We start from the raw sequence: 12963 nt of genomic DNA, 5'->3' as shown, positions 1-12963 counted from the left end.
GGAGACAATGGGAATAATATAACTCATAAAATCTTATGTGGAAATTTCTTGTTAAAATTTAAAAAAATGCATAGGAGAAAATATTAAAAAATGTAAATTCCTACACATGAATCCACTAGTTTTAGGAGGAAAAAGATACTTGGAGAGAAAAAGAATGAGAAATCTATGAAAGATGTGGCAAATTGTGCCACCACTGAATTTTGAAAAACAATATAAATACAAGAGAATTAGTGATATGCTAATAATGTCCAAATTTTAAAAATTGAAGTAGCAATACACTGGACACTTTAATTTTAAAATTTGGGAAAATTTAAAACAAATTATTATTATTTATTTTTTTAGATTTTCAATTTTATTATCCCAATTTTAGAGAATGCTCTGGGGCAAGGAATATAAGGTACATTCCTAGATTTGTCAGGACAAAGGAATGAGCAGTATTGGAAATCAAAATGATGTAGTATTTTAAGAATAAGTCTTCTCACTATGTATCTTATATATTTACTTAGTTATATACATAACATCTCTCCCGTTATAACATATGCTTCTTTTTAAAAATTTTATAATATTTTATTTGATTATTTCCAAGCATTATTCATTAAAGACAAAGATCATTTTCTTTTCCTCCCCCCTATCCCCAATAGCTGACGCGTGATTCCACTGGGTATCACATGTGTTCTTGATTTGAACCCATTGCCATGTTGTTAATATTTGCATTAGAGTGTTCATTTAGAGTCTCTTCTCTGTCATGTCCCCTCAACCTCTGTAGTCAGGCAGTTACTTTTCCTCGGTGTTTCTACTCCCACAGTTTGTCCTCTGCTTATGAATAGTGTTGTTTTTTTTTCTCCTAGATTCCTGCAGAATGTTCAGGGACATTACACCACCACTAATGGAGAAGTCCATTACGTTCGATTATACCACAGTGTATTAGTCTCTGTGTAAAATGTTCTCCTGGTTCTGCTCCTCTCACTCTGCATCACTTCCTGGAGGTCATTCCAGTCTCCATGGAATTCCTGCACTTTATTATTCCTTTTAGCACAATAGTATTCCATCACCAACATATACCACAATTTGTTCAGCCATTCCCCAATTGATGGGCATCCCCTCGTTTTCCAATTTTTGGCCACCACAAAGAGTGCAGCTATGAATATTCTTGTATATGTCTTTTTCTCCATTATCTCTTTGGGGTACAGACCCAGCAGTGCTATGGCTGGATCAAAAGGCAGACAGTCTTTTATTACCCTTTGGGCATAGTTCCAAATTGCCTTCCAGAATGGTTGGATCAGTTCACAACTCCACCAGCAATGAATTAATGTCCCTACTTTGCCACATCCCCTGCAGCATTCATTACTTTCCTTTGCTATCATGTTAGCCAAGCTGCTAAGTGTGAGGTGATACCTCAGAGTTGTTTTGATTTGCATCTCTCTGATTATAAGAGATGTAAAACACTTCTTCATGTGTTTATTAATAGTTTTGATTTCTTTATCTGAAAATTGCCTATCCATGTCCCTTGCCCATTTATCAATTGGAGAATGGCTTGATTTTTTGTACAATTGATTTAGTTCTTCGTAAATTTGAGTAATTAAACCTTTGTCAGAGGTTTCTATGAAGATTTTTTTCTCTATTTGTTGTTTCCCTTCTTATTTTAGTTACATTGGTTTTGTTTGTACAAAAGCTTTTTAATTTGATGTAGTCAAAATTATTTATTTTACATTTTGTGACTCTTTCTAAGTCTTGCTTGGTTTTAAAGTCTTTCCCCTCCCAAAGGTCTGACATGTATACTATTCTGTGTTTACCCAGTTTACTTATGGTTTCCTTCTTAATGTTTAAGTCATTCACCCATTTTGAATTTATCTTGGTGTAGGGTGTGAGGTGTTGATCAATTCCTAATATCTCCCACACTGTCTTCCAATTTTCCCAGCAGTTTTTATCGATTAGTAGATTTATGTCCCAAAAGCTGGGATCTTTGGGATTATCGTATACTGTCTTGTTGAGATTGCTTGCCCGCAGTCTATTCCACTGATCCTCCTTTCTGTCTCTTAGCCAGTACCAAATTGTTTTGATGAATGCTGCTTTGTAATATAGTTTAAGGTCTTGGACTGCAAGGCCCCCATCATTTGTGTGTGTTTTTTTTTTCATTGTTTCCCTGGATATCCTTGATCTTTTGTTATTCCAAATGAACTTTGTTATAGCTTTTTCTAAATCAGTAAAGAAATTTTTTGGTAGTTCAATGGGTATGGCACTAAATAGATAAATAAGTTTGGGTAGGATGGTCATTTGTATTATATTGGCTCGCCTATCCATGAGCAGTTAATGTTTTTCCAATTGTTCAAGTCTAGTTTTAGTTGTGTGGTGAGTGTTTTGTAGTTGTGTTCATATAGTTCCTGTGCTTGTCTTGGGAGTTGGATTCCTGGGTATTTTATTTTGTCTAAGGTAATTTTGAATGGGATTTCTCTTTCTAGTTCTTGCTGCTGAGCTGTTTTGGAGATATATAGAAAAGCTGATGATTTATGTGGGTTTATTTTGTATCCTGCAACTTTGCTAAAGTTGTTGATTATTTCAATTAGCTTTTTGGTTGAATCTCTAGGATTCTTTAAGTAGACCATCATGTCATCCGCAAAGAGTGATAACTTGGTCTCCTCCTTGCCTATTTTGATGCCTTCAATTCCTTTATCTTCTCTAATTGCTACTGCTAGTGTTTCTAGTACAATGTCAAATAGTAGGGGTGATAATGGGCATCCTTGTTTCACTCCTGATCTTATTGGGAATGCATCTAGTTTATCCCCATTGCAGATGATATTAGCTGTTGGTTTTAGATATATACTGTTTATTATTTTTAGGAATGACCCTTCTATTCCTATGCTTTCTAGTGTTTTTAATAGGAATGGGTGTTGTATTTTATCAAAGGCTTTTTCTGCATCTATTGAGATAATCATGTGGTTCTTGCTAGTTTGCTTGTTGATGTGGTCAATTATGTGGATGGTTTTCCTAATGTTGAACCAGCCCTGCATCCCTGGTATAAATCCTACTTGATCATGGTGGATGACCCTTCTAATCACTTGCTGGAGTCTTTTTGCTAGTATCCTATTTAAGATTTTTGCATCTATATTCATTAGGGAGATTGGTCTATAATTTTCTTTCTCTGTTTTTGGCCTGCCTGGTTTTGGAATCAGTACCATGCTTGTGTCATAAAAGGAGTTTGGTAGTACTCCCTCTTTGCTTATTATGTCAAATAGTTTGTATAATATTGGGGTTAACTGTTCTCTGAATGTTTGATAGAATTCACTGGTGAATCCATCAGGCCCTGGGGATTTTTTCTTAGGCAGTTCTTTGATGGCTTGATGGATTTCAATTTCAGATATGGGATTATTTAAGAAAACTATTTCTTCTTCTGTTAGTCTAGGCAATTTATATTTTTGTAAATATTCATCCATATCACCTAGATTGGTATATTTATTGCCATATAGTTGGGCAAAGTAGTTTTTAATGATTGCTTTAATTTCCTCTTCATTTGAGGTGAGATCCCCCTTTTCATCCTTGATGCTATTAATTTGCCTTTCTTCTTTCCTTTTTTTAATTAAATTAACCAGTACTTTGTCTATTTTGTCTGTTTTTTCAAAATACCAGCTTCTAGTCTTGTTTATTAGCTCAATAGTTCTGTCACTTTCTATTTTATTAATTTCTCCCTTAATTTTTAGGATTTCTAGTTTGGTTTTCTGCTGGGAGTTTTTAATTTAATTGCTTTCGAGTTTTTTTATTTACATTTCCAATTGATTGATCTCTGCTCTCCCTAGTTTGTTAATATATGCACTCAGGGATATGAATTTACATCTGATTACCCCTTTGGCTACATCCCAAAAGGTTTGAAAGGATGTCTCTCCATTGTCATTTTCCTAGATGAAACTATTGTTTCTATGATTTCTTCTCTAACTAAACGATTTTGGAGTATCATATTGTTTAATTTCCAACTAGTTTTTGATATGGTTTTCCATGTACCATTACTGATCATTATTTTTATTGCCTTGTGATCTGAAAAGGTTGCATTTATTATTTCTGCTTTTCTGCATTTGTGTGCCATGTTTCTGTGACCTAATGTATGGTCAATTTTTGTGAATGTGCCATGTGTTGCTGAGAAGAAGGTGTATTCATTTTAATCCCTATTTATTTTTCTCCATATATCTATTAATTCTAACTTTTCTAACATTTCATTCACTTCTTTTACCTCTTTCTTATTTATTTTTTGATTTGATTTATCTAAATTTGGTAATGGTTGGTTTAAGTCTCCCACTAATATGGTTTTACTGTCTATTTCTTCCTTCAGTTCTCCTAGTTTCTCCATTAGAATTTTGGGTGCTATATTATTTGGTGCATACATGTTGATTAGTGATATTTCCTCATTGTCTATACTCTCTTTTAACAAAGTATAATTACCTTCCCTATCCCTTTTGATCAGGTCTATTTTTGCTTTGGCTTTATCAGATATCATGATTGCCACTCCTGCCTTCTTTCTGTCAGTTGAGACCCAGAAGGTCTTACTCCATCCTTTAATTCTGACCTTGTGGGTGTCTACCCTCCTCATGTGTGTTTCTTGAAGACAACATATGGTAGGGTTTTGGATTCTAATCCATTCTGCTATTCATCTACTTTTATGGGTGAGTTCATCCCATTCACGTCCAAAGTTATGACTGTCACTGGTGGACTCCCTGGCATCTCGATATCCTTCCCTAATTCTAAACTTTCTTCTTCAGCTCTACCTTTTAGTCCAGTCATTTACTTTAAATCAGTCCCCCTTGTCCTCTCCCTAGATATGTTTCCCTTTCTAGTCCCTCCCTTTTTTGTGTTCCCTCCCCCCTACCTCCCTTAGTTTTCCCTTCTCCCTTCCCTTGTTGGGTAAGATAGAATTCAAGATCCCAATGGATCTGGATGTTCTTCCCTCTCAGATTTGATTTCCCTGAGAGTAGGGTTTAAGTAAAAACACTCTTCCTCTCCTCCTTATAGGAGTTTTCTTCCCCTCCCTTTCTCATATGAATCTTTGTGTGAGAAAGATTATTCTACTTGGTCTTTCTTTTCCCCCTATGTACACATTACATTTTCCCCACATGTTGGTATACATAGATTGATATAAATGTCGTCCTTATAGAAGAGAGTTTGAGTAAAAGAAAAAGATATCATTTTTCTTCTTTTCCCTTTCCTTCATATTTACCTTTTCAGGTATTCCATGCACTTTGTTTTTCGATATCAAACTTTCCACAGAGCTCTGGTCTTTTCTTTGCAAAAACTTGGAAATCTTCTATTTTGTTGAATGCCCACACTTTCCCTTGGAAGTATATAATCAGTGTTGCTGGATAGCTGATTCTTGGTTGAAGGCCCAGCTCTCTTGCCTTTCTGAAAATCATGTTCCATGCCTTACGGTCATTCAGAGTGGAACTTGCAAGGTCTTGTGTGACCCTGATTGGCATTCCTTTATATCTAAATTGTCTTTTTCTGGCTTCTTATAAGATTTTTTCTTTTGCTTGAAAGCTTTGGAATTTGGCAATTACATTCCTGGGAGTGGCTTTTGGGGATTTAGCGTAGAGGATGTTCTGTGAACTCTTTCAATGCCTGTATTGCCCTCTTGTTCTAGGATCTCTGGGCAATTTTCTTTGATTATATCTTGTATTATGATGTCGAGTTTGCTGTTTATTTCTGGCTTTTCTGGTAGTCCAATTGTTCTTAAATGGTCTCTTCTCCCTCTATTTTCCAAGTCTGTCACCTTGTCAGTGAGATATTTTATGTTCTCTTCTAATTTCTTAATCTTTTGGCTTTGCTTTATTGATTCTTGCCCATTGTCTTCAAGTTGCCTAATTCTGACCTTTAAAGCCCGGTTTTCCTTTTCACTTTGCTCCAACTGGTTTTGTACATGCATGAATTTCTTTTGCATTATTTCCCACTTTTTCTCCCAGAGGGCTTCCTTTCCATATCAAATTCTTTATGGGTTTGTGGAGAGTTTCCGTTTCCTTTGGAAGGTTTTGGAGCATTTGCTTGTGTTTCCTCTTCTATCTCTTCTGTATTTTGTATTTTTGCTTCATAAAATGTGTCCAAAGTCGCCCCCTTCTTCTTGTTTTTCTTGGAATTTTGGGGCTTTTGTGCTTCTGTGGAGTTTGCCACCTCTATCTGAGTGGGGAGGACTAGCTTTTCTTATATCTGTCTGGTGTTCAGAGGTTTTAGCCCCAGGCAAATTGTCCTTCTACGCAGTTGTTGTTCTGTCTTCCCGGGGAAGCCAGGAATTGCTGGTGTTTCGGTGTTACTGCCTTCCTCAGTTCCCTCCTGATGCTTCTCCATTGCCTTACTTCCATGCTCTGAGCCTGGCTTGGCACTCTCTGAGAGGTGTTTTAATGTCTTTTCTGGCCAGAAGACCCAGCACTCTGAGGGGGGAGGGGCCGCAGCTTCCAGGAGCTCTGAGGGCTCCTGATAGGATTAGCTTTCCCTGGGTTGAACTGAGTATGCCCTGAGGCAGGGACCTTCCCTGAGACTCAGATGGAAGGATCCAGCCAGGGGGTTACAAGCTCCCCCCATCTCTCTCTGTTTCCCTGCTGTCTGTGTTGGGTGCCCCCTCGTCTGAGTCAGGTTGTTTTCATAAAGCAGTCTTCAGAATAGCTGGCCCTGACGCTCTGAGGTTCCCTCTGCTGCCTTGGACTCGGTGCTCTGGGTTGGTGGGGATGGTTCCTGGGACCTTCCTTCTGCCTACCCCTTAGGTCCGAGTGATCTCGGGTTCTGGCTTTTCGGAGGGGCCGTACATTTTGATCCAGGTCCAGGAGGAGGATTCCCGGGGTCTATGCTGTTGTTTGTTTTGAATTTTGGTGCCCTAGGAGGATATGGTTTGAGTTTGGTAGGGAAGGGTTTCCGGAGATCTGAACTTTAGCTTTCTCTAAGCCGCCATCTTGACCGGAAGTCTCTAAAACAAATTATTAAGGAGTTGTCTGCAAAAGGAATACAATAGTTATAAAGTATGGTCTTGGATTTACCAAAACCAGATCTTTCTTGGCATTTGATATATATATATATATATATATATATATATATATATATATATATATATATATATATATATATATATATATATATATATATATATATCAAGAAGAAAAAATAAATTTAAATGAAAAAAATTATCCTACTGGAAACTAAAAAAGGTAGTAATTAAAAAGAAGTATGTTAGGTGACTCAGTGGAAAGAGACAGAGATTTTGAGTTGGGAAGTGCTAGATTAAAATACAACCCCAGATACTTCCTGGTTTTGTGACCCTGGACAAGTACATTGACCCCAATTGCCTAGCCCTTACTTCTCTTTTACTTTGGAACCAATACTTAGTATTTATTCTAAGACAGAAGGTATAAAAAAATAGATTATGCCTCAAAAATCAGTATTATCCGAGAGGGGAACAAATACATTTCTTAAAGAATAAGGAACTTCCTGCAATTCTGTCTTTCTATTCCTTTACTGAAGGATATCCTCTCTTTCTTCAGTTCTTTGTCACCTCAAGACTAGTTGCTTTAAATATTTTTGTACATATAAGTCCTTCCTATTTTTGTTTCTGTCTCTTTATTATGAGAAACTTGTAATTTTATTTCTGAGTCAAAGTGTATGTACTATTTTATAGTCCTTTGGTTATAGGTCCAAACTGCTCTACAAAATATTTGAATCAATTCACAACAACCTCAGTAGCACATTAGTATCTTAATTGTCCCACATCCCACCCAAGTTTTGTGATTTTCTACTTCTGTCATAATTAACAATCTGATAGTTGTGAGTTTCTGCCTCAGACTTGTTTTAATTTGCATTTCTCTAATTAATAGTGATTTAGAACATTTTTATATCACAATAGAGAGCAATTGCTTTTTATGAGAACTAACATTTTATATATTTTGACCATTTCTCAATTGGGAAATGACCTGTTTTTTTATACATTCATTGCATTTCACTAGATATTTGAGAAATGAAGACTATTAAAGAGAGTTGTACATTTTTTGTATCATTATGATTACTATGTATTACTCTTTATTTTATTTCTCCATTTAGTTTCTGACTTCCACAAACCCCAATTTTCCCTCTTTCCCATCAGCTCTTAATCCTTCCCCTCTTACTTTCCTAGGATAGATTTCCATCCCCAATTGATTATATGTTTTTCCCTCATTGCTACAGTTCTGATATTAATAAGATTAATATGTTCCCTTGCCTTCTTCTACTATCTTCCCCTTCAATGCAAAAGATCTTTCATGCTTCTTTTATGTTAGATAATTTACCTATTCTAGTTTTCCCTTCCCTCTTTACATCCATGTATTCCTCTTCTTATGCCTTAATTTTATTATTTTTAGGTATAACCCCATCACATTCAACTCCCATCCTTATTTTGTATGTATATATACATACAAAATAAGGATGAGAGTTATAAGAGTTATAAGAATCATCTTCCCATGTAGGTATGTAAACAGTTGAACTGTTTAATTTCTTTTGATTTTTTTTCTGTTTACCTATTTATGCTTCCTTGAATCTTGTATTTGAGAGTCATGTTTTTTTTTTATTCAGCACTGGTCTTTTCACTAAGAATTTATGAAAGTGCTCTATTTCATTGAGTAACATTTTCCCCTAAAGGATTATACAAAGTTTTGTCTGAAGTCATACCTCCTTTACTCTCTGTAATATCCTATTTAACATTCTCCAATCCTTCAATGTAGAAGCTGTTAAATCATCTGTTATCCATTCTGTGGCCTCATGCTATTTGAATTTCTTTTTGGCTGCTTTAGTATTTTATTCTTGACTTGAGAATTTGGGAATTTAGCTATAATATTTCTGGGAAGTATACTTTTAGAATATCTTTGAAGAGGTGATTGATGGGTGCTTTCCATTTCTATTTTATCTTCTGGTTCTAGAATATCAAGGAAGTTTTCCTTGATAATTTCTTGAAAGATGATGTCTAGACATTTTTTTTTTGAAAATGGTTTCCAAGGTAGTCCAACAATTCTTAGATTCTCCCTCCTGACTTATTTTCCAGGTCATTTGTTTTGTCAATTACGTATTTTGTACTTTCATGTATTTTTTTTCATTCTTTTGACTCTGATTGTTTCTTGATGTCTCATGGAGTCATTAGCTTCCATTTGTCCAATTATTATTTTAAGGCATAATTTCCTCTGGGGATCTATAAGATTGTTTCAATATGGTATGATGCAAGAGGACATATGTTTAATATTCTCTTGGTCTGCGTTTGGTCTATGAGTATCCACTCTTTTCTTCCTTGGAACTATGATCAGGGTCCCATCCTCCCAGGCACTGGTGTGTGCTAGTGTTCCTTCTTACACTGGGATCAAGACCCAGGACTGTGACCTGGAAATGCATATGAACAGTACAACAATTAAAAAAATTCAAATATATTTAACTGATGAGAATCATCAAAATATAAACAGAATCAACACAAACAAAAAAGTAAAATACATTGAACAACTAGAAAGGGCTAATAATGATGAAGTATTTACATTAAAGAAAAGGCAAGTGTGCTTTTAGAATCCCATTGTCTTTGAAAACCACAGAGAGTGGAAGAAATACTTCAGAAGTTGGTGTGAATTGGATTTTTTGTTGTTGATTATAATAGAGAAAGAAAAGGAAAGAAAAGTGAATATATTTTAATTAATAATAGTAAGCATTTACATAGCACTTAAAGATTTGAAGAATAGTTTAAGGATATCTTATTTTGTTCTCATAACAACCTTGGAATTTAGGTCTACTATTCTACTCATTTTATTGAGGAGGAAACTGAGGTAGTTGTTAAAGACATATCTAGCAACATACATCTAGTAAATATTTGAAGCTGTACTTTGAATTGTAACATCTCTTGAATACATTTTATTTCCTTGTGACCTTAGTCTAAAGAAGGCCCTCATCACTTCACCCAGGAATTATTTCAAATGCCTGCTGTTGATTCTACCTGCTTTAACTCTCTCTTCACTCTAATTCATTTTTCTTTTAACAAAAATTATGATTTTCCTAATTCACATAACATGTACCCCACAAAAAAAAATAAACTCAAAAGTTCTCCCTATTGTTTAAAGGAGGAAAATTCTGTTTGGCATTCAAAGCCTTTCATAACCTAGTTGACTCCTGCTCTTTCAATATTTTTACATCTTCCCAACACATATTCTTTGATTCAATGATGCTGGCCTTTTGGCTATTAGACAAACAACATTTTCTCTGGCTTTTCTCTATACTTGGAATGCTTTCCATTCTCACATATATTGACTAACCTCCCAGATTCCTTGGATTAGGCATATGGTAATATTCTCCATTTTCTCCACCATTATTTAATGTGTTCTATATGTATTAACAATTGAATTAAAACAAGAAAAACAATTTTAGTGCATAATCATAGGTAAAGAAGAAATAAAATCTGCCTTATGCGCATAGGAGGGACAATGGTATTTTAAAGACTAGAAATTCTATAATCAATTGATATAATTTTAAGTAAAGCAGAAATATATAAATAAACCCACAAAATAACATTCTTTCAACAAATATTTAACAACAAAATATTAAAAGAAAGATTTATAAATTTTGTTCTAAGAAGTTGCATAATGTATTAAATATCTATATTCTTTCAAGATTCTGAGATTCTAAATCTAGATTCTGAGATTCAGGAAGAACTTAAATAAAGGCATCTATAAAATATTCTTAACAGAAATAGTGGGAAAAGCATAATTATGGAAGTATACAAAAATAAATACAATACTTCTTCAGCTCAATAACAGAATTAGTGCTTGTCCTACTAAATTACCAAAAATGTTCTTTTTAACTCTAGATAGACCTCACTATCTAGAGAAAATCTTAAGAATTTCATCAGAGGAATGCTAGGTAACACATTTGATAGAGCACTTGAACCTATAGTTGGGAAGATCTGGGTTTAAATTTGGTATTAGTAATTTCCTTGATGTGTGACCATTGGCAAGTCATTTAACCTTATTTGCCTTGTCTTTGTCCTTCTGTTTTAGAGCTTTTACTAAGACAGAAAGTAAGAGTTTTTATATAATGAAACTATTATAAATCATATACTACAAAGAAGACAAAGCAAGAATAAATTATTCATTTGTACAAATACATACATACCTTTTGTTATAGAAAAGAACAAGAAAATAACAGTTGACTACCAAATGAGGAATGACTAAACATATAATTTGCCTAAGGTCACAGATCAAATAAGTAGTAGTGCAGGGATCTGGACAATGCTCTTCTGAATGAAAATCTAGATAGGGCTTATTCTACTTCTTGTACTATGACTTACATTGCTCAGATAGGAGATTTTTGATATGATATGGAGCTAATCTTCTCTGGCTTCTCTTTGGTGTCTCCTCATTTGTAACTTCATTGGAAATGGAATTATTTATGTATAGAAAAGAAACTTATTCTTTCCTCTTTCATACATGAATGTGCATATGGTTTTAAGTGAGACAATGACAATTTTATTAATATCTATTTCTACCACCTTTCTTTCACTATGCAAATGAGCGTAAAGGATAACTGGGGTTAATTATATGATCACACATCATTCCAGAGATTGCATTGTCTAAAAAATAACACCAAAGTATTCTGTGATGAGCTTAGGACAAAGTCTCCCCATCTTTGACTTGTTTTCTTGTGACAATATGCTAAGTATTATATAAAGCAGGCTGTTGTCTTGATTATAACTTCAAATAACATATTCATTTTAATTATAAAAACCTGCATGGAATATGGTAATTGTGTAAATGTTGCAGCAAACCTGACTAATGCAATATGCAAATACAAGTGTCATATTGTCTCATTAACTCTACGTGCATCTCTGTTACAACAAAGCCCAAAACTAATTTGAATTTTTTACATAATATATTTTGATTCGTTGGTAAAGAATATGCATGATAATTATAGCATTTGATTTTATTAAAACCTTGATGTAACAAGTACAAGAGAGCTTTGCAGAGGCAAAACTGTCATTAAAGTCAATGGGCCACTATAGGCTCCAGGTTGTGAGATGGGTCCTAGCAGATGGGATATAAAAACATAATTTCTGTCCTGGAAAATGAAATGAGAAAACCTAATTTTGACCCTTACATGCAAACAATGGAGAGAGAAAACCTTAATTCCTCCTTCAAATATATTAGCTTTTCTATGAAACATTCTGTAGTTATTACCTGTGGCCTTTCTCTGAGTGCCTTCATTGTATCAATTGATCTGTCCATCCTTTCTTCCATTCAATTAATAATCATTCTCATAAGCAAATGTGGAAAGGAAATAAGACTGACAGTTTGTGGGGGAAGGGGCAACTGAGAGTGGCAGTTGGGTCTTGTGATTAGCGCTTCCTTCCTGCTGGACTGGCCTTCCTTCCTGGTGTTGGAGGAGAGAGGAGTTTGTTCAGCCCAATCTGGTGTGGTGTGCCTCTTCTTGGTTCAGCCCAAAGATACAGGCCCATTCATCTCTGAATGTCAGACTTTGTTGCTTTCTGTGTATTGCTAAGATTCTGAATTACACAAAGTGAAGACTGATATAGAGTAGACGGGAATGGGACAAATCCTCCCCCAGCCTCTGGGGCCTGGCCTCAACTCTGAAGCTGAGGAAAAAACTCCAATCCCAACTGGTTATTAAACTTTATATTATTTGAATTTGCAGTCAGATAAGTGGATTATCTTTTCTGGTCATAGAGGGAGCTGAACTTTAGTTCAGTCATTCCAGGACAAACAGTCCTTATTGTACCCCTGCTGCTTCCTCTCAGCAGGGGGCATCTTTCTCCTTTGCTTCACTGAGCAATATTGCCTCTCTCCCCTCAACTCCTCTATACCCCATACAAACCTCCCATTATCCATATTTTCCAATTCCCCATTTCCTTTCCCAATAAGTATTACAGAAAGTATGCGCTTTCTATGTGTTAGGCATGGTGCTATGTGCTAAGTAAGGATAGCTAGATAGAGA

The sequence above is a fragment of the Monodelphis domestica genome, chromosome 4, assembly GCF_027887165.1.
Source record: "Monodelphis domestica isolate mMonDom1 chromosome 4, mMonDom1.pri, whole genome shotgun sequence".
Taxonomy (NCBI): domain Eukaryota; kingdom Metazoa; phylum Chordata; class Mammalia; order Didelphimorphia; family Didelphidae; genus Monodelphis; species Monodelphis domestica.
This window is presented reverse-complemented; position numbering follows the sequence as displayed.